Source organism: Macaca nemestrina, chromosome 10, assembly GCF_043159975.1.
Source record: "Macaca nemestrina isolate mMacNem1 chromosome 10, mMacNem.hap1, whole genome shotgun sequence".
Classification (NCBI taxonomy): Eukaryota; Metazoa; Chordata; class Mammalia; order Primates; family Cercopithecidae; genus Macaca; species Macaca nemestrina.
The window spans coordinates 46,234,575-46,260,555 of record NC_092134.1 but is presented as its reverse complement, the minus strand read 5'-3'; the positions used below and the strand labels follow the sequence as shown (position 1 = coordinate 46,260,555).

General features: G+C 33.4%; 1 long non-coding RNA gene across 1 annotated transcript in view; it reads right to left on the bottom strand.

The window, feature by feature from the left end:
* Nucleotides 1-252: 252 nt before the first annotated feature.
* The window catches only part of LOC139356538 (uncharacterized), a 142,537-nt gene continuing 116,808 nt past the window's right edge, over nucleotides 253-25,981 (bottom strand). The window contains exons 2-3 of the long non-coding RNA XR_011608535.1: nucleotides 5,984-6,033; nucleotides 253-1,583 (exon numbers count right to left, since the gene is read on the bottom strand). This is a non-coding gene — a long non-coding RNA (uncharacterized lncRNA). The remainder of the gene's footprint in view (nucleotides 1,584-5,983; nucleotides 6,034-25,981) is intronic.

Genomic DNA, 25,981 nt, shown 5'->3' with positions numbered 1-25,981 from the left:
CATTATGTTGAAATTCTAGAATATGAGGAAAGACAAAGAATAAGTAACTGAGTTTAGAGCCAAAGATAATGAATTCAAATTGCTTATAGGGTCATCCAAGATGACAATCTAATGTGAGAATTTAGCTGACGTCATTTTTTCACCAAGATTTAGATGGCAGAAGAGAATGTAGGTATAGATGAAGAAAGAAGTAAAACACCTTAAATGTACATTAGCAAATAATATCCAATGACTGACTTCCATTGCTTCTGTTGAGAATCATTTGTCAGTATTTTTATTATTCTTGTTAAGATAAATATTCTCTTCCCTTCTTTTGTAACTTTTAGAATTGTCTCATTCCAATGTCCCTCTTCACAGGTTTACTATAATGCGCTACTCTATGTGGTTCCCTTGCCAGAGGTCAAAATCTTCCTTGAATCCATAGATTTATATTTTTAATAATTTTTAACAATATGGCTACTAACTTTTTTAACATTACTATTGCCACACTTTTATAGGACTTTATGTTTTATGGAGCATCAATTATACATGGGGAAGACCTTTCATTTATATTCTTATCTGTATGTTTCTCTTTTCTTCTCTGTGTACCTCTATTTGAATATTGTCTATTAACATGACTTATAATTTTATAACCTTATCTTACTTTGTTTTTTCTTCTCTTAAAAACAAATATTAATTTCTTATTTTTACTTTTTTTGGTTTTCAGATGTAGAATATCCATTTTTCTCTTACGTATTTTGTCCATTTTCCCCTATTTTTTTCAACAGTTAATAACTCTTATTTTAAATTTTTTGGCAGGAGGCTTCAATGAATAGATACTGGGGTATCTATTGCTGTTGTATATCTGTCTTCAAGTTGTGTCACTTTCAGTAATGTTTAAAACTGGTTTATACCCATTTGAAAGACAGTAATGATCATCTCTTCCGAATTTTGCATTAAGTGAACTCATGTTCATAACATTAAATCAGATAAAGTAAAATTACTTACACTACAGAATTTAGCAAACTTCACAAATCAGAACTCTCTGTCTCTCAAAACCGTTGTATATGGTGCAGTATTTTAGCAAGGCTAGTAATTATTTTCTTTTTTATCGAATGCAACACATGGTCTATAAGATAATTACAGAAACTCCAGATAATGTTACTGTTATTTTCCTTCAGAGCAGCTCAGTCTTTCCTCTACTAGGCCAATAGAATGTTGGCTGGTAACTTTAGTATAACTGGGCTCCCAGCTGAGTGGTGGGTGCATTCAACTTTTTAGCAATCTATCTACTCAACCACCAACACTTCGAACTCACAGTTACTCCCCTGAACTCTCAGCCTTCTTGCCTCAGCAAACTCAGAGAGACAAAACTCCTTTCTGCTTTATAATGGCTGGTTAAGCTCACCCCTTTTAGCCTCTGACTCCTGGCAGCTTCACACTTCATACATGTTGACGGGAGAATTGTCTATATGTCAGTCCAAGTTCTGTGCCCTTCCCTTCTCACTGGAATCTTGACCCTCAATTTTCCAACTCTGTTTTCTTCTATTCCATGATACTTGTTTTGGCTCCATGGTTTCTCTCCTCCAGTAGTGTCCGTCTGCCTAAATAACATACAGAATTTTCTTTTTTTACATGTTTCTTCTGTGCCTCAAAGTGACAAGGATCGTAAAAAAAATTATAGCAGAAATTGTGAGCTCACATCTCTGTAGTTTTCTCTCCCTTCAGAATCTAGATGCCTTCACTCTTTGTTGATTCAGCATCTCTCTAATAACCTTAGATTTTAAAAATATTTATATTTTATTGTTAATCAAGATTTTCTAATTGTCTTTTATAGGTACATGGGTCTATCATAAGTCACTTCCTCTTATGCAGAAGACCTGCCCTACTAGGCTAAGAATTGCTTTAAATTTAATGTTTCGGTCTCTTCGTATCTTTGAGATTTAAAATGTGTCTGACACATAAAAAGTGACAGACAGTTAAGATATTTTGCATTTGTGTACAAAATAGTCTTTCACAGTGATGCAAATTATATGACCTAATATCTTCTAATCTTCCTGGTGTTCCTTTTCTCATGTATGCATCTATAGTACATACCCAGATCTTTCACTTTTATTTATTTTAACAATTGTTACTTTCTGTTCTTGACTTAATTAAAAATTTATTTATGTTATATTTATTCTTGACATTACTGTAATCTGTGTATAGATAGATATCTATCACATAATTCTTAATAAATTGAACTTTAAAAATAGAATTCAATATTTTAAATAAATACATGTACACTATTTTAAAAATAAAACAATGTGGAATAAGCAAGAAAAATAAGAAAATAAAAATTAGTCCTATGCCACAAGAATAATTATTAAATTAAATAAATTAAAATTTTAGAACTGAAATTAAAATGTAGTTTAAAAAATTAATTGAAAATTTATTTTAATTTTAAATTTTAGTCCTATACCACAGAATGAGGTGGGGGCAGCTTGTTATGCTTTTCAGAAAGGGGTCCTGATGCAGACTCTAACAGAGGGTTCTTGGATCTCGCACAAGAAAGAATTTATGGCAAGTTCATACAGTAAAGTGAAAACAAGTTTATTAAAAAGGTAAAGGAATAAAAGAATTACTACTCCATAGGCAGAGCAGCCTCTAGGGCTGCCGCTTGCCCATTTTTATAGATATTTCTTGATGATATGCTAAACAAGGGGTAAACTATTCATATATCCCCTTTTTAGACCATATAGGGTAACTTTCTGATGTTGCCATGACATTTGTAAACTGTCATGGTACTGGTGGGAGTGTAGTAGTGAGGATGACCAGCGGTCACTCTTGTCACCATCTTAGTTTCTGTGGGTTTGGACCTGCTTCTTTACTATAATGTGTTTTATCACAAAGTCTTTCTGAACTGTATCTTGTGCCAACCTCCCCTCTTATTCTATGACTTACAATGTCTAATCTTTTAGGAATGCCACCCAGCATGTCTCAGCCTTATTTTACCAAGCCCATATTCAAGATGGAATTGCTCTGGGTCAAAAACCTCTGACATCACTCAGTAAATTCTATATATAATGTCTTCCTACTCATTATTTTGTTTTTCTAAAAACAATTCTATGTAATTATTAAATTAAAATATTTATTTAATTTTATGTAAAACTTATTGAGGAAAAAGCATTATGAAATGGAAAGAATAACTGAATTTAGAATCTATCTTCTTTAATAAATATTAACATGTGAATGAATCCTGTAATTTTATGAATACATAAAACATTAATAGTTAAAACAATTTTTTAAATTTTATCCTTTAATTTTAGACAGAGCATACAGACATTTTCTAATGACACATTATCCCATTTACTCTTTTTTCTAATTTTGTTCTAATTCCCTCCTCATTCTTGTTTTATATATACATATATGTATACTATATATTTAAATTTCTGCATTTATGCCAACAAAATATACATTTACTTAGAAAAGACTAAAAGCATATCTTTCATTTACAGAAAATGATATCTGTTCATTTATTCTCAAACAATTTTAAACCAAATGCAATTAATAATAATATTTTATTTTTAATTTTTTTTCACCAGGACATAATTGGGGTAGATTTCAGGTAGAAATGAACCTTAATGTACCATGACATTTGATATGGTTTGGCTCTGTGTCCCCACCCAAATCTCATCTTGAATTGTAATCTTCACATGTCAAGGGAGAGACCTGGAGGGAGGTGATTAAATCATGAAGGTAGTTGCCCTCACGCTATTCTCGAGATAGTAAGGGATTTCTCATGATTCTGATGATTTAAAAGTGACAATTTCCCCTATGCTCTCTCTCTGTCTTTCTCTTGCCACCATGTGAAGAGGTACTTGTTTCTTCTTTACCTTCCACCATGTTTGTAAGTTTCCTGAGACCTCCCAGTCATAAGGAACTGTGAGTCAACTAAACCTCTTTCCTTTGTAAATTACCCAGTCTCAGTTTTTTGATAGCAGTGTGAAAACAAACTCATAGAGTATTTATACAGTAAATTACTAAGACCTTAAAATGTTGGGTGAAAGAGATGTGCTTACATTTCAATCATTTACTAATTTTTTCAGTGCAATTTTAAAGGAATTTCAATGAAGCATAAACTGTATCTCATTATTAGATACTAGTTATTAATACTTTTTGACAAAATTCTCTGAAATACTCCAAATTTGCTGCTTAGGATATTATGCCATAATTATATAATAATATATTATAAACATCAGATTTCTGAGAGAAAGTGTTAGAATTTCTCCCTTGCTGTTACATTATCAAAGATAAACAGCCCATCACATATGTCATTATTAATCAACATTTAAATGCACATATTAAAAATGTTCTTAAAATATTTTGATCTTATATACTCATGTAATTTTAATAAAATCAATATTTACAGAGAGCATTTAGAATGTATTTTAGTCAGTCTGAGAGTAACATATTTTCTCTGTGCTTAGTAGACTTCTTATGTTAATACAAAAATAGCAGAAAAAACTAGTTCACATAAATGACAATTGGAATGTAAAATGACTCATTAAATATGAGAGTTGCTTTTTCCTTGAAGAACACAATGTCAACTTAATAATGGATCAAATACTTTCTTCCCTTTAGCTGATCACAAAGCAAAAATATATTTAGTTACAAAGAAGCAGAGCTGCATATTTCTAAACATATAATTTGCCTGTTGTAGAAAATAATCGGTTTTAAATTTATAACCAAACATTGCAAATGGATTAAGAAATTCATCAAGATATTGAAATAAAAATAAACTACTCCTCTCTTTAAGAACAAAGTGTGACTTATTTATGGGTATAACTTTTTAAATGCCTACTTACCTGTGTTCCTTGCACATAGTAGGTGATGGCTATTGATGTGATAATAATAGTTTCTAGGATTTTTATACAAAACAAAATTGTAACACTTTGTTTAGGGAGAGACATTATTCTCATAATGTTATTTTATTATTTTAAATAAATAATTTTATTATTTTTATTAACTAGTCTTATTAAACAGTGTTAGATCAGTTATAATGAAGTATTATGAGTATACAGAAAAGACAGAACATTTATATTTTAATAATTCAACTTTTGTAGATATAAATTGACTCCATAAATTAATGTATTCATCATTGCTCTTTACAAACTTGTATTTCTAGAGTTTTGTATTACTGTATGTGACAAATGCCTATTATGTGTGCTTGACTTAGAATACCTTATAGTTATAAGTACTTATTATTCTCCATGGGAAGCTAGGTATTATACTTTTCAAAACTTTTTTAAAACTTCGACTTTCAAAATAACTGAAAGAACAACACATTAAATTTTGAGTAATCTGCATCTAGATTCAATAGTTACTAACTTTTGCCATATTTATTTCCTCTCTCTCTATATACACACACACACATATGTATATATGTACATATATTGTAGGTATACATTCATTTTTCTTTGTTAGGATCATTTGAAGTGAGTTCCACAGATCATATTTACTTCTATTTATTTTAGTTTATATTTAATAACAACAAAGCCAGTCTTCTGCATAACTAATAAATGATTTAATATACAGGAAAATTCAAATTGATAAAATACACAATAAAAATATCTACACGTAAATTTCCTCAGTTAACCCTATAATTCATACAGAACTGGATTTTTTTAAAAGACAAACTTGCATAATCATATATTATGCAAGGATATAGTGGGTGCATCTCTGTGGAAACCTACAATCATTGCAGGAAAGGCAGAACATTATCTCCCATTCAAGATGAACCACAAATATAAGGTAATATATTCTTTTCGTGGTACAAGAAGCAGAAATGCTGAGAAAAATCAACTTTTAAGACTCAGGGGCACAGACTTTATTCCACATGAAGTTGGGACCAATGGAACCAAAAATACCTTCCTATGTGCATCAAGAGACTGATGCCAAATAACAAACAGCAACCTTCTGCAGGAGGAGCAAAAGCACAGACACTTCTCACCTGGGGACTCACCTGGGGAAGGTTTGTAGGTTCTGCTGAAAGCTGAAGATGGAACAGAAACCCTGGGAAAAAGAAAAAAAAAAAGCCTTTTGATGTTCCTTGCATCACTTTACACTCAAGATAACAGGAGCCTCCCACCCAAGAAATTTAAAACTATGTATTCAGATATAGGTAATAATAAAATGCTATACAATTCCATCTATGGAATAGATTGATATAAACCCTATCACTATCACTACATGCCAGAAAAATTAAATAAAGTGGCATACTTATTTCTTAGCTCAAATCCTATTTACCTTATTTTCTGTGATTCTTTTTCATACTCAGCATAAAACATTATAAAAATACCGAAGGGGAAAAAAAAAAAAAAACAAGGAAAAGAAAATGAAGAAACAATCTAATAAATAAACAGCTATGAGAAAACAAAACCTAGAATGACACAGACATCAGAACTCTAAATTAGGAATGAAAATAACAACAAATAACATCTTGGAAAATCTACTAGGAAATGTGGAGAATGTTCCTGAACAAATGAGTAATTTAGTAGACATTTAAAAGTATAAAAATAAGAGCATTAGGAAATGATACAAGTGAAAACACACATCAGAGGTTAAAAATTCCTTTGAAGGGTTAGCACAAGATAAGACATAGCAGTTAAATTAAATGCAAATTATTTCAAATTATTCCAATTGATATGTAAAGAGCAGAAAAGGAGGGAAAAATAGGAGAGAATGTGAGCTCTTGGCCAAGATTCATAACATGTGCTATATTTACCAACCTTTCTGATGCAACTAAAAAATAAAAAATATATGGAACAAGAGTTTTCAGATATCAAAGTCAGTCCATGACAGTATGGCTAAAAAAGGGAAAACAAATGAGCTTAGCCCCATAATGTACCCACTGTACTCCCTGAAAAACCTCCATGCCACAGAGCAGTGGCCCCAACCTTTTTGGCACCAGGAACTGGTTTCATGAAAGACAATTTTTCCATGGACGAGGCTGTGATGGGGGATGGTTTCAGGATGAAACTCTTCCACCTTAGAACATCAGGCATTAATTTCATTCTCATAAGGAGCACTGCAAACTAGATCCCTCACATGTGCAGTTCACAGTAGAATTCCTGCTCCTATGAGAAACTAATGTCACAGCTGATCTAACAGGAGGCAGAGTTTAAGCTGTAGTGCTCACTTGCCCACCGCTCGCCTCCTGTTGTGAAGCCAGTTCCCAACAGGCCGCGAGTAGGTACTGTGTCCGCAGCCTGGAGTTTAGGGACTCCTGCATCGGAGCATGAAGGTGCGAACAAAGCAGAGCCCAGTGGTTTTCCTGAGTGGAGAGACAGAACTCAGATTCTAGCGAAGCTAAGGCAGCTAGAGAGTGCAAGACAGAGTACCAAAGAGGAGAGAATTGCAAGGAAAGAGAACTCTCTCCATCTGCACAAGCTTTATCATGTATCTTCAGTTGAGCAAAACCACAGCAATGTGTATAAAGAATTACCCAAGGCTTGGGGGAAAAAAAAAAAAAAAAAAGGAGGCAGAAGGAACTATCGGTTGAGCTTTCAAAAGGCCAGGAATAGTTTGTGTTTTTACATGCCACAATGAAAAAAACCTCTTAATTTATAGGGCATGAGGTATTGTATTCAGAAGATATTCAATAATAGGACAAAACTAGTCTTAAAATGAAGACTACTCTGGTTCTGTCTGAAACAGTTTAAAGGAAAACTCAAATAGGCAAAACTGATTTGATTCCAAATAACAATAAAAATTAGTGCACAGATCAAGGCTATTTAAAAGAATAAAAAATACACAAGATAAAACTTGTCATGTTTAGCATACGATCAAAAATTGGCACATATACAACAAGTTAGGGAAAAAAAGCAATATGTAGGAGATGATTGAAACAGATCAAAAAATGATGTTGTTACCAGCAGCAAATTTATATGGGAATCTGCAACAACCTCAATTCTTGCTTCCTCAGATGAAAAAATTCGACCAAGGGAGCATAAGGCAGAGTAAGAGACTGAGACAAGTTTTAGAACAGAAGTGAACATTTACTAACAAGTTTTAGACAAAGAACCAAAGGAAGTAAAGTACACTTGGAAGAGGGCCAAGTCAGTAATTTGAAAGATTCACATGTGTGGTTTGACCTTTGAATGAGGGTTGTATCTGTTGGCATGCTCCAGAGGGTTGCATCTCTTCTCCCCTGATTCTTCTGTTGGGGTGGGCTATCTGTCTGCACAGTGGCCTGCCAGCACTTGGGAGGGGCAGCATGTACAGTGTGTTTACTGAAGTTGTATGTGTTCTCACTTGAGGCGTTTTTCCCTTACCAGTTGAGTGTTCCTAGAGGAAGCTCATATAGCAGTTAAACTCCACCATTTAGCCTGATAGTGCTCATGCTTAAGCCCACTCGCCCAGCTCCTGAGATATTATTGGGAAGCTGCTGATCACTAGGTTCTGGTGTTTCTTTCTATTGGGAGACTGCTTTTTCATAGCAATGGTTGCAACCAATTATTCTTCTAGAAAGGCAGTTTAACAACCAACTGACCATCACCTGATGGTCACCTGACTTTCCTGATGGGGGAGCCCTTGCCTGCCCTGCTCATGTCTTGTTACTGCTTATTAGTGTAACAATATCAATGATAAACTTAATAGACAAGGACAATATCACAGTCATTATAACCATATCCTATAAATCAAAAAAACTAAAGAAAAGCTTGGGCATATTAATAGGGAGCTCTAAAAAAGTCCCCCACAGAATTTCTAGAGGTGAAAAATAAACAACTTCTAAGATGGAACATGCATTGAATGGGATTAATAGCAGAGCAGATAGTATAGAAGAGAAAATTTCTGAACTTGATTAAAATTATAGATAGCCCACGACATGCAATTTACCCATGTAACAAACCTGAATATGTACCCCTTGAACCAAAAGAAAAGCTGGAAAAAAATTATAAATGAATATATCCAAAGAGCTCAACTGAAAGCACTATGAACATACACAAAACTACCCTATGACTCATCATCATAATAATCTACTTTACATAGTGTGCTGATTCAAATATTAATCTCACCCAGAAACACACTCACAGATATTCAGAATACTGCTTAACCAAATAGTTGGGTACCTCTGGACTGAAAGAAGAAAAAAAAAAAAAAAGACCAAAACCTAAAATTCATTAGCCCAAAAATGTCTTTTAAAAATGAAGAAAAAATCAGAACTCTCTTAGATATATCAAACCTTTAAAAAAGCTATTACCAATATATATATGCACTGCAAAACATGTTAAAAGAGGTATTTCAAGAATATGGAAAATGAAACTAGATGGAAATCTATACAAAGAAATGAAGAACACCAGAAATGGTAAATATATGTATTTATACATATATTTATAAGTTCTCTGTAAATAACAATTGAATAGCTAAAAGAAAAATGATAATAATGTAGTGTAGAGTTTAAACCATATAGAAGTAAGTTGTATGAATAATAAAAAAGGGTGAGAGGGAAAATGGTACTGTACTGCAGTAAATGTCTCATAGGTAAAATAGCAAAATGCTGAACTCAGAAATGGAAAATAGAGAAACAGAAATATAACATTTGAAAGCTAAGAACTGGACTGGGACTCACAGTCAGGCCTGAAAACACACACAATAAACATAAACATTGTCCAAACAACAAAAATTATTTAACATCTTAGTCTAGTTAATATAAATAACTACTGTTTCTTTACCAATTTACATCTTTAAACTTTACTTAATTTCTTATTCCTTAAATATGAAGTTAAGATACCCAAGCATAGAATTCCCCCATATTGATTTTGGGAAGGATTTACTAAAGCTGGGATTTGCTATGGATTGAAGCTTCCATAGCTTTATGGAATTGCAATCCATAGCAAATCCCAGCTTTAGTAAATCCTTCCCAAAATCAATTAATACAAGCTCAAATTATGTGATGAATTCTTTCTAATACCCTCTTGGGATGCTCCATTCTTCCCCATGATGTGTTTTGTTTGTTTGCTTGTTTGTTTTTCCATTGGTGAGATAAGGAGTTCCACTATGTTGGTTAGTGTTCTCCAGAGAAAAATTTACTCACACAATTATAAAAGCTAAGAACCCACAGTCTGATATCTCCAAGAGCCAGTAGTGTAGTTACAGTCTAAGACTTAAGGTCTCAGAATCAGGACAGCTGATGGTATGTGCCAATCCAAGTTCAGAGAAGACTAATATTTCAACTCAAAGACATTCAGCAGAAAGCAAATTCCTTCTTTCCTTGCTTTTCTTCTCTTCAGACCTTCAATAGATTGGATGAGGCTTATCTATATTGGTGAGGGGTATCTGCTTCACTCAGTCTGCCAATTCAAATGTTAGTATCACCCAGAAGCACGAGATGATATTACTGGTTGCATCACAGAAGAAAAATATTGTTTCTTTCTCTGTACCTTGTGTCCCAGTCAAGTTGACACATAAAATTAACCATCACAGGTGTGTTTCTGGTGGTCTTTAGCTGGAGAACATTAATATAATATGAGTCACAAACACACACAATAATAAAGCAATATGTTATACTAATACAAATGACAACATGGAATCATAAAATTACCCAAATAATCCAAAGTGAGGCAGCAAAAGATTTTAAAAAGAAAACAAAAAAGAGACAAATAGAAAACTAGTAGCAAGATAGTAGGTTTAAAAATAGTCAAAACATCCCAATAATATATATTTTCAGATTAAGGGACAAAAAGGCAAGCTTCAAACACATGTTATCTACACGGGACCAATTTAAATATAAAGACAATTAGGTTAAAATAAAAGTTTATGCATAGATAAGCCATGATGATGGTTATATGACTTCATACATTTACCATAAGTCACTGAGCAATATAGTTTTACATACTGTTATTTTATCCAGTTTATACCTCAATAAGCCTGATTTTATTGTTTTGGGAAATTAAAAAATTACACTCTGTTTCTCCAAGACAAGCAACTAGCCTGCACGAGACATATATTATCTAAAGATAGTCTCCCACTTTTATTAAGTAAATGACTTTACATTTATATTGTTTTTCTGTAATTTTTCCTTTTAATGTTTCTTTTATAAAAGTTAATTTCTTTCTCACATTTATATTTCTTTCCAAATCATTTGTGTGTTCCTGTCTGTCAATCAAAAATAAATGGGTTAATTTATAAATTATGCAGTTACTAAGATTTAGTCAAAAGTAATTTCTGTGCAGTCACGAAAACTAAAACATTAGTTTAAGAATATGAAATTGAAAATATCTTGATTCTTAATTGCACAAAATACTTTACACACACACATCTCTTGTTCAGAAATAATTTACTATTATGTTAAAAGATTCATTAGAGCAGCATAAAGTACATTAAATTATACAAGAAAATTTAAATAAAAATATAAAGACTTAGGGAATAAGGTTAGTATATCCTTATATTCTAGTTTTTTATGTAGAGACCAAAAACTTCCCTCCAAACTTTGTAGCAAAGACAAAATTCACACTGTGCATGAGGTGAATAGAAATTTGATGTTCTAGAAAAGCACAAATAATATGAGACAACAAGTGTTATTTGCTTTTGCCACCATAAAGAATATATTCTGAGCAATATTTTAACCCCAGGCTAAGAATAAACATAGATTGTTATATCTCTCAACAGAGATTAAGGTACTCACATCAAAGAACTTTCTTTTAAGTAATTAGATGAAAAGGAGTGATTCAAATACCGGATTCTCAGGTAGCCTATCTTAATCCAAGGGATGTTTGATATCATGCAGAGAAATGAATAAGTCTATACCCATTTGATAATTTTAATAAATGTATTTTATCTCTGAACACTTCTTTTTAACTACTAAATCTTCTGCCCCAAACCCTAGGAATAAAAATGTTCTTTTTCCTCTTGAGGAGGCTTTTTTCTTCATCCTCCTTTGTCTTTAAAATTGTAAGATCTAGAGGTCCAAATTGGGGTGAAGACCTACAGGAAATGGGTCAAAGAAGCCACTCAACTTGATTTTATTTTCTGCCAGGGATTGGAGATCCAAATTAGACTCTGTGATTCACATACAGTCACCATTTCAGGCAACTAAATGGAGTTTGGGCCAAAGCTCAGCTTGTGATAAAGTTAATACATTTGACAGGTGCAGATGCATCTGCCTTCCTCAGGGACCTAAAAGAGTGCCTACTGGAAGCAGATGAGTTTTATTTTACTTTGTATCCATTATTCTTTTTCTAGCAGACATGGCTGAACAAAAAATTTTTATCCGCATTAAACTATAGTTTAATTTCTGGCCAATACTTTGTTTTTCCTGAAAACTAATAGCTTAGGTTCTCACCTCTTTTACTAACAGTTTCACTCATGACTCTTCCACAGGAGGGGCATAGTTATTTTAGTGTGACTAACATTCAAGCATTTTTCTTAAAATGAAAGTGAGCTTTTATAAAGCAATTAGCTCATTTCAAAATAAGCCAACTGAATTATTTGATCCTTTCTATCAGGACACTAAAATGAAAGATTCAAACTCGAAAGTTTTACCCTGAATGCATTTTGATCATTGCTATTTCCTGAACAATATTCTAAAGCAATACTCATTTCAGTGAGGATATCATGTAACTAAGTCCAGAGAAGATGACTTTCTTTCAAAGCAATCTACTTCAAAATTACATCATCATAACTGTACTCTAAATGGACCTACTAGTCTTTGAAATGTTTTAAAAATAAAGTTTTCCAACACCAGTTCTAATTTTACATAGAAGTATTTTAAAATAGGGTGAAAAACATGCTACCTATTTTTTACAGTGAGAAAAGGAGGTGACATAAAAACTAAATAAATTGCACATTTCTTTGTGGTGTAACATTTATCCATGTTCCATCTTAACCCTGAGCAGGCAAATTTACTTTCCTTCTCCACTTTAACCTCGAGACTAAGAACGTCAAATTGAATTAGCTTATTATTCAATAAGATTGTTTATGAAACTGAGCAATTATGGTAAGTTGATTCATCCCTATTCTTCTCAGTTCTGCATATATAACACTGATTGAGTTAAAAACTCCAATTTACATATTACAATTAGTGGTTGACTAAACTGTCATATTTTTCAATTTTGAGGTAACAGTAATTAAGACAAATGAAAAATTCATCTAAGAGATGAGCCTAGAAAAGCCTTACTTTTTAATATATTTATATGCAGAAAAAGTACGTATAATTGTACTCTTCTTAGGAGTAGTTGAGTTGTTGAAGTAATGACGAGAATGCTTGTGCTTTACCCATGCTGGATTTAGAAGGGTTTGAAGTACACCACTGGTGAATACTTGCAATCAGCAAATCTTATACAACAAAATACAAATTAGCTATCTACATTTTAATCCTGATAGTTGCTCTTACCTCTAAAACAATAATCCTCCTCCCAAAATGAAAAATGTTGTAGTTCTGGTTATAATATTAATACATCTGATACAATAGTATCCTTTGGATTACATCTGTAACAATTTTCTGAACAAGTTTCTCCTTGTTTCGAGTCACAACATTTTTTACAGCTTTTAATATATTTTTATAAACAAATGATTACCTATGTTTTGCTATTAAAAACATTGACCACAAGATATTATAAATAATTTAGCTTAAATTGGAAATATTTTATGTTCTATGCACCATGGCACATACTGGGGACTTAGAGAGGAATAAGGCATAGTCTGTACTAGGAGAACTTGTCATTCAGTAAGGGAGTCAGAGACATAAGTAAACATCGACAGTTCAGCATGATAAATGCAAAGCAGGAAAAGCATACAGATATTGCACAGAGAGTGAGTGATTATTGCAACTTAAGGGAGTCAGGGAAGACTTCTCAAAGAAAGTGATATGTGATTTGGGACTTGAGAATGAATAAAATATTCATCAGGTGGATAAAAAGGCATTTTCAATAATGAAACTTAGATGTCCAAAGAAATAAAAATAGGAATTTATTATTCTTTTATAAACAAAATTCAACCACTTTTCATAACAGAATCCATGCTAATGTCACTAGTGAGATATTCACATCCTCATTCAGGTTTATTTTACCACTATTCAAAGCTCCCATACCAGCTGTGTTTTATGGTACTTCTTTGGTATTTCATTAAGCACTCAGATTCTCCTTCTGGTTACATAGTAGGATTGTATTTTCCCTCCTAATTTAATGGTAGTTCTGAAGAAGTGACTTTATTTGATCAATGAAATAACGGTGGAAGTAGTGTCTGCTATATCTAGGTAAATGGTTTAAGATCTGATGTATTATTTGACACATTTTATTCCATCTGTCATGGTGACCATGAATACTCACAGTGAGAATGAGCCTTTATGAGCCTGCATTCCTGAGTGACAATAAGCAGATTCCAACCTGCTCCTTGATGGACATTTAATGTGAAGAAATAAATATTTAGTCTCATGTATCAATAAGATACTGATTTGTTTACTACCATAGCATAGCCTAGCTCATCCTGACTGCTGATGGTTTTAAACATTCGAATATTAATCCTTTGGTACCAAAAGGGAGTGGTTAAATGAAAGAGATGTTGCCTCTATACATAAAATGTATATTATTTTATAGTATATCTAAGTATTACAGTGATTTTCCTTAGAACCGGCACTGCACAGCTTATACACTGGACATACATAGCCATAATTATTCCCCCAGCTTTAAAGTGCTCTCCTAACACTCTAAACTTTGTTCTCATAGCATTTATCAACTTACAATTGTGAAATTACTGCTGTGATTATTTCATTACTGTTGCCGCCTCCATATATTGTGATTTCCAAGTAGAGAGTTTCATCTCCATATACCCCAGTGAATAGCAAAGACACTGAATCAGAGTGAATATTTAATAAGTAAGTGAAGATTAAAAAATAAGTGAACGGATATATGAGCATATAAATGTATGGTAAATTGAGAGCACTAAATGCATATTTATTAATTTGACTACTCCTTAAAGACTTACATAAGGAGAAAAGATAACTAGTACAAGTTGTTGTAAGTAGGTTTTACTAATCAGGATTTAAAATGATAAAATCTAAAATCATTGACATAAGAGTTAATGGATTATTTACAATGATTTAATGCCTTTTGTTTTGTTTTGTTTTGGTTTTGGCATTTTATAGCTTAGAAAACTGAAATGTAGACAGATTTGTGATTTACCAGTAGTGACACAGTGGGTCAATAGCATTGCTTTCAATTTCATGATAATAATGATGCTTTTCCTTCTTAGAATGATGTTTCCACAAATTAATAAAGACTCAAAACTAATAACTGCCATTTGACAGCTGCATCATCTTGAACAAATATTTCAACCTTTGAGACTTTAGTGTTCTCATCTCTAAAACATGAATATCAATGTTATCTACCACAATGGTTTGTTATGAGGACTAAAAAAGTTAATGCATTCTTAATACATAAGAAGAATTTCTGCATACTATATATGTATGTATATATATGTACAGATATATACATAAACTATAACACTTTACACACATACGCTTGGTATGACAATGACGATGATGGTGATAAGCATATGTCACAAATTGTGGAATCTTTAAAACTTTCAGAACTTTAATTTTTCTTAACATATACTTTAAGTCTTTGAAAACAGCCATGAAATTAGATAAAATTTCTAACTCTAAGGAATTTTATCATATAGGGTGAGAAAATTACAAGCATGTTTAAAAGGAAAGACTACACGAAGATCAACGATTTGTCAAAATAGTAAGCCAGATAACTGCTAAGTTTAGAAGGAAAGTAGACTAATAAAATTTAAATGCTAAAAAAGATATTAGGCTTCATAACCAATGCAATTAAAACTTTTTAGAACAGGCTAACTACAATATCCAGTTGTACAGAGATCAACTGTTTAACTGTTTTGTTTGTGATGTAGACTTCAATCTCAAGGTTTCCAAGGGGCTTGCCTAAGTTGGCATAGTGTCTGAGTGGTGATAATGATTCTGAATCTGCACTCCCCAACCCTTGGTCTAATTACAAGATATTTATATTAGTATGTATTTTACAGTATTTGTAATACAGGCTTATTAATTCAGACTTCCATGAGAAAATGAATGTGTGGTATTCTTGCAGATGATCATCTACCCCCACTAGATGAGAGTATGCTAGATTTTTCCCATTTATTTTAGAGTCCATTTTTATTCCATACTTTGCCTTTCTCAGAGTAGTGTTTATGCCACAGTCAATCTAAGATATAATTAAAATCTATCATAAGATTCTAAAAAACTTTAAGGTTACTGTTAGAAAGGTTGCAGATAACTTGAAAAAATGTAGATACTAAAGATGGTTTATGCCCCAGTGAGATAAATTATTGCATCCACGCAGATGAGTGAATATGCATGTTAATATCTAACCCACCTAGGCAGAACAAAATTAGTTAAAGTAGAATCCTGTAAAGGAAACCACTTTCTGATAATTTTATATACAATTGAAAATTGAGAATCTTTTAAGTCAGGACTTTTTGAAAGTTTGTAAAGGAATTTTTGAGAATTATTAAATACATATTCTTCAATAAAATAATTATGTATAATATATATGTATATGTACACACATGCACACATGAATATATACTTTTATGTATATCTATGCATATGTACCACATATATATGCTATGCAACTTTCTATTTTTGTGTGCAAGTATGTGTATATATATGTATATCCTATTGTAGTTAATTTTGGCATACTATATAAAACTATAGTGTTGAAATTGTGAAAACATAGAATTCTAATATATAAATGTAATATTCTTTATGAAGAAGGCACTGGTAAAACAAAGAAAGCTTACAAAAATAAACCAACCCTTAACATTGTCTTAAAGTATAATCTCTGTTCTTAGTACTTTCTGTTTCCTTGTAGACCTTTATGATTATTCTTGCAAGACTGTTTTTTACCATAGGATTCTTAGAAATCATAATCCTTGTGTGAGGAAAATTATTTCTTTTGCAGAAAATTTTAAGCCTTTGTACACGACCTTAACTTTCACTTGAAGCAGACGTTTGTCAACATTTTGACTGAAGAATCTTTACGTCTCTCTAAAAGTATTGCACAAGGAGTCCTGAATCCAATTACTGTTACATAGAAAGAGCAATTCTACTTGCATCCTAGTTCTGAAGAGTCCCTAGTGTCTCAAAAACTTAAGACAATATATGGCAAATGTTCTTACAACTAGACCCTTGTGATAACCACAGATTAGAGGTGGGATGTCAGCATTCATTTTTCAAACCTGAAAGTATTGAACCGAGTGATGTTATCTTTGTGTAATTTGATATTGTCTCTTTCCCAGTTAACTTTTCGAGGGAAATGTTCAATGCTTGAGAAAACATAAAATCTGTTTTCAATTTAAAAGTTTCTAATTATCAGAATTTTTATTGAAAAATATATTCACTGTGGTTTGATTTATAAACCTTGATTAGAATATTTACAGGTAACAGCATTTTTAACATCTGTATCTTTAAACACAGCATTTTAGTTTTCCAAAAATAACATTTAATAAAATAAATAAAAGTTAGAATGCTCATTACATGTTTTAAAATTGGCATAATTCAAGATTACTGCATCCAAAGGAATGAAAATAAATTTAGTGTAATGCATTTTTAGAGATTATAAATCTATAATGAATGCAGTTGACTTTATTCTATAATACTGTTCTTTAACTTTTCATCATCATTAATAGTATTTTATTGAAAGGTCCTTTGTAAATAATCTATATAACTTATTGTAGTTATGAGGTTTTTTAATAAGTTATGTTCACATATTTTTTGCCTTTTAGGTGCATTATTTTCCTTTACCTCTAGCAGCAGTGGCACCATCATCACATAATGAGTGCTTGGATAATATTTATTTTCCTCTGCCTCGGTTACCTTGTTTTCCTATCCTATTTTTTGTAGGCTAATAATAGAATCTGCTGAAATAATGAGGTGACATCTCCTTTGAAAAGTATTTATGTATATATACAGCATTGTTACCTTATTCCATTTTGTGCTGCTATAACAAAATATCAAAAACAGGGAAATTCATAAACAACAGAAATATATTCTCTCACAGTCCTGGAAGCTTAGAGTTCCAAGATAAAGGCTATTGAACATTTGTTGTCTGGTGAGGGCTGTTCACTGATTCCAAGATGTTTTATTCGTCCATTTTCACGCTACTGATAAAGACCTTATCGAGACTGGGCAATTTACAAAAGAAAGAGGTTTAATGGACTTACAGTTCCACGTGGCTGGGGGGACCTCACAATCATGGCAGAAGACAATGAGGAACAAGTCTATAGAAAGCTTCTGTTGACGTGAACCCCATTAAATAATTTTAATGGCACAAAGGTGCCACTCACTCCTTTTGGGGTGTTCTGTTTTCTTGTGGAGTTTCAAGAGTCATAGGCAAATTCTTCTTAGGTCTAAAGCTCTGTTTTCCTGTTTTGCATGACCTGACCTTTTTGGCTGTGGAGGTACCAGAGATTACCTCATACTGTGAGAGGATTTGACCTTGGTATGTGTAATGGCAGATAAGAGCTACAAACTAGGGGTGACTGGGCACAGTTCACAAGAAGAAGTCTTGGCTGTTTATTATTATTATTATTATTATTAGTAGTAGTAGTAGTAGTAGTAGTAGTAGTAGTAGTAGTAGTAGCAGTAGTCCTCTCCTAGGAAATTGTTTAAGGATCCTAATTCTAATTCAGAGATGCATTCTAAGGGGTATTCAGTACTGCTTTTTCTCCCAAAATTAATCTCAATTTGGGTTGTCTGTGAACATTTGCATTTTGAACTGAATGAACTGTTGTTTTCATAGGTAAAAGACTGAGTTTTCTCAGCTCCAGAGAGAAAGGACATTTGTTCCTCCCAGCTGAAAGGTGCCCCTGGGTGACTGGGGGCCTCATGGGAGTGTCTGCAAGGTTGATCCCCCAAAACGAGTGTGGCCGCACAGGGAAATTTCCAACAAAACATAATTTTTTAAAAAAGACTCATCCAGGAAATGCATATAAGGGCTGATCACCCAGCGTTTTGAGCCCTTTCAGAGGTTATAGACCTTTGAAGAGATAAACTGAGACACATAAGAGGACGGATACAACACAGTGGTGACACACTGTGGAGTCATGCCCACAAGCAGCACACATCAATCCACCACACAAAAACCCTAGGCAACAGCTCAGTTTCTCCTTTAAAAAAAAAAAGGGGGGGGGGGAACAAGTAATATAGGTATGAGGAGAAAACAATGAGAATTACCTTTATCAAGCACCTGTTAGATTATATGACACCTCTACTTACCAGAGTTTATGTAAAATGGAAGTAATGTGGTCTTTGTGCACATTTACATTAAGGAAAAAGAGCCCTAAGGTCGACCTGCAAACTATAGAGTTCTAAGTTTTCTTTTTTTTTCTCTTGTTCTTTTTTGTCTGCTTTAAATCTGTTGTTATTTTTCTATTAAGATAAAAACCACTGTTTGGATCCAACAGGTTCTTTTTACAAGCCAGTGAATTTGTATATATCTCATGGTTAAAGTTCTGAAATAAAAGCTATAGGATCTTTGTGTGTGTGTGTGCATTTAAAAGGCCAAGGTCTTTATAATTTCTATAATTTAATGTTTAATTGGTAATTAAGTCCATTTTAATTCCTTTCTAGCACACTAGATATATTCTTTTTTCTCTGTACCTTATGATATAGATTTTGCTATTTGATTTTCACCTGAGTTGTTTCCTTTAATATGCAAATTTAAGGCTATTTAGCTGACAATTGCGTAGGGTAGCAAAACAGGTTATCAAAAATTTTAAAGTGTAAGGTAGGAAAAAAAATGGTTTTATGAATCTATAAGATGTATTTTTATCATCATACCTAATATGTCTATGTATGTATGTGTTGTGTACAGAATGTTTCACTATTGAAAATATATAAAAGAGCTCCCATTAATTGACTTAAGAAAATAAAAGTACTGGAGTCAAATACTTCATCAGGAAGAAAGAAGACTAGTCAAATGCTCTTTCAAGTTTATGTAAATTAAGTAAAATCTTTAATAAATAAGCTACCTTCAAAATTACTGGTTAACTAATTTTAGAAATGTCTTAAAACTGTCAGCATTCATTTTAGTTTCCATTTATTAATCAAGCAATTTCTACTTGTCCCTGCCAAATACTATAAGGTATCAAAATGTGGCATAGGAGTTACAAAACCATAAGCCCAGCCAAAAACAGAATGATCTTTGCTTATGTAATCTTTAGTACATAAAACATTGATATTGGTTTAATAAAAATGCTACATCTTTAAATTAGTTACCATAACTTCCAATCTTGTAGCTTTAGATAGTCTAGTCCACAGGCTATAAGATTTGTTTTGGAAAGGGACTCATCATCTTTGATTTAAAGGTAAACTCTAAACTAAGTTCCTCCCAATTAGTTCAGAATATGCCCAGGACTGAACAAGGACAGCTTGGAGGTTAGAAGAGAGATGAAATCATTTAGGTCAGATCTTTTTCACTGTCTGTTATAATTTTGCCATGATGGTTCCATAACTTTAAATGACAACTGTATTAGTCTGTTTTCATGCTGCTGATAAAGACATACCCAAGACTGGGCAATTTACAAAAGAAAAGAGGTTTAATTGGACTTACAGTTCCATGTGGCTGGGGAAGCCTCACAATCATGGTGGAAGACAAGGAGGAGCAAGTCATGTCTTACATGGATGGCAGTAGGCAAAGAGAGAGCCTGTGCAGAAACCCCCCCACCCTTATAATAACCATCAGATCTCATGAGACTTACTATCACAAGAACGGCACAGAAAGGTCCACCCCCATGATTCCATGATTCAATTACCTTCCACTGGGTCCCTCCCACAACACATGAGAGTTTAAGATGAGTATGGATGAGGACACAGCCAAACCACATCATTCCACCCCTGGCCTCTCCCAAATCTCATGTCCTCGCATTTAAAAACCAATCACACCTTCCAATCAGTCACCCAAAGTCTTAACTCATTTCAGCATTAACTCAAAATTCCACAGTCCCAAGTCTCATCTGAGACAAGGCCAGTCCTTCTGCCTATGAACCTGTAAAATCAAAAGCAAGATAGTTACTTCCTAAATACAATGGGGGTACAGGCATTAGGCAAATACAGTCATTCCAAATGGGAGAAATTGTACAAAACAAAGGAGCTACAGGCCCCATGCAAGTCTGAAATCTAGCAGGTCAAACCTTAAAGCTCCAAAATAATCTCCTTGGACTCTTTGTTTGACATGCAGGTCATTCTGATGCAAAAGGTTGGGTTCCCATGGTCTTGGGCAGCTCTGCCCCTCTGGCTTTGCAGGGTACAGCCTCCTTCCCAGCTGCTTTCATGGGCTTGTTTGTGTGTCTGTGGCTTTTCCAGGAACAGGGTGCAAGCTGTTGGTGGATCTATCATTCTGGGGTCTGGAGACCAGTGGCCCTCTTCTCATATCTCCACTAGGCGATACCCCAGTAGGGACTCTGTGTGAGGGCTTTTACTCCACATTTCCCTTTTGCATGCCCTAGCAGAGGTTTTCCATGAGTTCCCCATTGCTACAGCAAACTTCTGCCTGGGCATCCAGTCATTTCCATACATCTTCTGAAATCTCGGCAAAGGCTCCCAAACCATGATTCTAGACTTCTGTGCACTCGTAGGCTCAACAACACATGGAGGCTGCCAAGGCTTGAAGCTTGCACTGTCTCAAGCTACAGACCAAAATCTACATTGGCCTCTTTCAACAAGGGCTGGGGTGGCTGGGATGCATGTTCCAAGTCCCTAGACTGCACATAGCACAGGGACCTGCACCCAGCCGGGGAAACCACTTTTTTCTTCTAAGCCTCTGGGTCTGTGATGAGAGGGGCTGCCATAAAGACCTGTGACAAGCCCTGGAGACATTTTCCCCATTGTCTTGGGAATTAACATTTGGCTCCCCATTACTTATGCAAATATAGGCAGTTGGCTTGAATTTCTCCTCAGAAAAATTGGATTTTCTTTTCTGTCACATTGTCAGGCTGTAAATTTTCCAAACGTGTATGCTCTGTTTCCCTTTTAAAACTGAATGCCTTTAACAGTGCCCAAGTTACCTCTTGAATGCTTTGCTGCTTAGAAATTTATTCTGCCAGACACCCTAAGTCATCTCTCTCAAGTTCAAAATTCCACAAATTTCTAGGGCAGGGGCAAAATGCCACCAGTCTCATCACTGAAACGTGACAAGACTCACCTTACTCCAGTTCCCAATAAGTTCATCATTTCCATCTGAGACCACTTCTGACCAGATTTCATTGTCCATATCATTATCAGAATTTTGGTCAAAGTCATTCAGCAAATCTCTAGGGAGTTCCAGATTCTCCCACATTTGAGGGGTTCTTCTGAGCCTTCAAAATTGTTCCAACCTTTGCCTGTTACCCAGTTACAAAGTAGCTTCCACATTTTCACGTATCTTTTCAGCAGCTTTCCATTCCACTGGTGTCAATTAACTGTATTAGTCTGTTTTCATACTGCTGATAAAGACATACCCAAGACTGGGCACTTTACAAAAGAATGATGTTTAATTGTAGTTACAGTTCCACATGGCTGGGGAAGCATCACAATCATGGCGGAAGGCAAGGAGGAGCAAGTTACATCTTACATGGATGGCAGCAGACTGTAAGAGATCTTGTGCAGGCAAATTTCCCCTTGTAACAATCATCACCTCTCATGAGATTTACTCATTATCATGAGAACCACATGGAAAAGACCCACCTACATGTCTCAATTACCTTCTTCTTGGTCCCTCCCACAACAAGTGGGAATTCAAGATGAAATCTGGATAGGGACACAGACAAATCATATCAATGTCTCTTGCAGTTTTCATAAATCATCTACATAAACAATTAAATAAAATAATTAAGTAAACATAATGGGATTAATACATATAGACAATCATCATAATTTAGGATCTATTGTTATGTTAAATAATAAATATTTCCTTATTAGTTTTTTCCAATAAGAAGATATTTATAGGAAAACATCTTTTCTATTAAAAAACACTGTGTCTTTTTTAAAAAGGTGAATAATTTCTGTCTAATTTAAAGTTTATATAAAGGTTATGCATAAAACAAGGTAAAAAGAACCAGGAAATAAGAGAGATGTAAAGAAAGTTATAAAAATAAAGAGGTTCCTTTATTTGGAAAGAAAGCTTAAAGATAACTAATTTTATATGAGAAAGAATATTGTATGGTAGATTTAGTCCTAGAATAAAATGACTGATTGTTTAAGAAAGACTGATGTTCAGGATGAACCAGAGAGTCCAAGCATGTCAAAAATGGTCTCCCTAAGTCACAACAAAAGGATTTATTAAAACAAATCTTTTATATGATCAAGTTGTCTATTACTTAAAGAAAAATTGTAATGGTCTTTCTAGAGATTGGGCTTGATGTAAAATAAAAACAAATCAAAACACTTATACATTAAATATTTGGTTAAAATGATGAAATTTTTAAGGGACTGATTTATTATTTAAAAATTATAAAATATTTTAAAATTTTTAACCCAAAATTTAACTTTTATTGCTTCTGGCCATTTTCAATTTTCTCTCTCCTTTTAAAAGGGCATGAAACAGTAATGCTCTCTTTTAACTCATTTTCAGGTCAAATGAGTTTTTCTTCCTTGAGTTTCTTTGTTGTCACTTGATGCTAACAATTATTTTTTTAAATGTTTAAAGGAAACATTTTATTCAAACAGAATATTCTGTGCAGTGCAAAGCATCTTTACTTTTGCCTTTTAGTAACTAGCCTAACAGAGTTTATGTTTTATTGAAGCAATTCCTATGCCATTATCAGTAAGTTTTCATTTGCTTAGGAAAAATACTGTGATTTAAAAAAAAATAAATTAAGGATATTACATGCACTTATCTTTCTGCATGTGCTCTTAAACTAATTGTGACATTGAGTTACAGGGCTCTGACTCAGGTCTAAGAATGACACCAAGTCCTGCTAAATCTTAAACACTGAGAGCAATTAAATCCTCATCTTCAGGCCTGGTAGAAGATGTCAATCAAACTAAACTGCACTCTTGAGATATACACAGGACCAGAAATTAAAACTATACAACTACTCAAGGCCCACGTACTATCATGGGAGAGGTGTGCATATGAGATTGTAAGGGCCAATTTTGGGAGATAAAATTTCAGTTTCTCTATAAATTAATCTTCAATGTTAAAGGCACACTAATGCAAGACCAGCATATGCCACATCATTATTAGAGAGAAGCTTCAGGTTAATAGTCAAAAGAGCCAGAATTGTAGCACAGAAAGAAGAGAATCCAGCTTTGAGCTACTAATTTAGTATAGCCCAATAGCATCATATCTTTGGATATCTTGTAATATGAGGTAACAAATACCCTCTTTTACTTACAATATTTTATCTTACACATTGAATCAATTACAGTTAAAGCATAAAGAATTCTAATACATTTATCTATACATATACGTTCCCAAAATGATATATAGACATTTTTAACAAAGGCAGATAATTTTAACATGAATATGAACATGCAAAATAATTGATAAAGGTCTCAAAATTAAGGTTAATTAGGTAGAATTGAATGCCAATACAGGATTTTTTAAAAGTTTGTAAGATGCTAACACAACATTTTTCTTTTAAACTTTCATTTTAAATACAGGGAATACATATACATATATATTATATATATATATAGACTGGCACCTTTACCACCTCCCTTGCTACTGTAGTAGTCCACGTTGTCTATTATCATTATCTTAATGTTCACACTCACCATTGATGAGCACCTAGGTTGATTCCATGTCTTTGCTATTGTGAATATCACTAAAATGAACATACAAGTGCACGTGTCTTTTTGGTATAACAATTTATTTCCTTTGGGTACATACCCAGTAATATGATTTGCTGTGTTGAACTGTAGCTCTGTTTCAATTTCTTTGAGAAATCTTCAAACTGCTTTTCACAGTGGCCGAAATGCTTTACATTTCCACCAACCCAATGCTGTATAAGCATTCCCTTTTCTCTACAGCCTTACCAGCATCTGTTATTATTTAACTTTTTTATAACAACCACTCTGACTGGTGTGAGATAGTGTTTCATTTGGTTTTGATTTGCATTTCTCTTATAATTAGTGATAATGAGAATACTTTTATATCTTTGTTAGCTGATTGTATGTCTTCTTTTGAGAAGTGTCTGTTCATGTCCTTTGCCCACTTTTTATGGGGTAAAGTTTTCTTTTCAAATGTTTAAGTTTCTCAGAGTCTGGATATTAGACCCTTTTTGGATACATAGTTTACAGGTATTTTCTCCCATTGGGTAGACTGTCTATTTATTCTGTTGATAGTTTCTTTTTCTATGCAGAAGTACTTTAGTTTAATGAAGCCTACTTATCAATTTTTCTTTCTGCTGTGATTGCTTTTGGAGTCCAGGCCAAAAATTCACTGCCAAAGCCAATATCAGGAAGGCTGCTTTTGTAAATTTTCTTTGAGAATGTTTATAGTGTTAGGTTTTACATTTAAATCTTCAATGCACCTTGAGCTAATTTTTGTATATGATGAAACACAGGAGCCTAGTTTCATTCTTTTGCATATTCCAGTTTTCCCAGCAGCAATTATTTAATAAATAGTCCTTTCTCCACTGCTTGTTTTTGTCAGCTTTGTTAATGATCAGATGGGTATATGTGTGTGGCTTTATTTCTGGGTTATCTCTTCTGTACCACTGGCCTGTGTTTCTGTTCTTGTACCCGTTCCATGCTACCATGTTGTTTTGTTTACTGCAGACCTGCAATATAGTTTGAAGTCAGGTAACATGGCTCTTTTGGTTTTGTTTGGTTTGCTTATGATTGTTTTGGATATTCAGGATCTTTTTTGATTCTATATGAATTTAAAAATAGTTTTTCTAGTTCTGTGAAAAAATATTGGTAGTTGGATAGGGAAAACATTGAATCAGCAAATTACTTTCTGAAGCATAGCCATTTTAATGATATTGGCTTATCCAATTTAGGAGCTTGGAATGT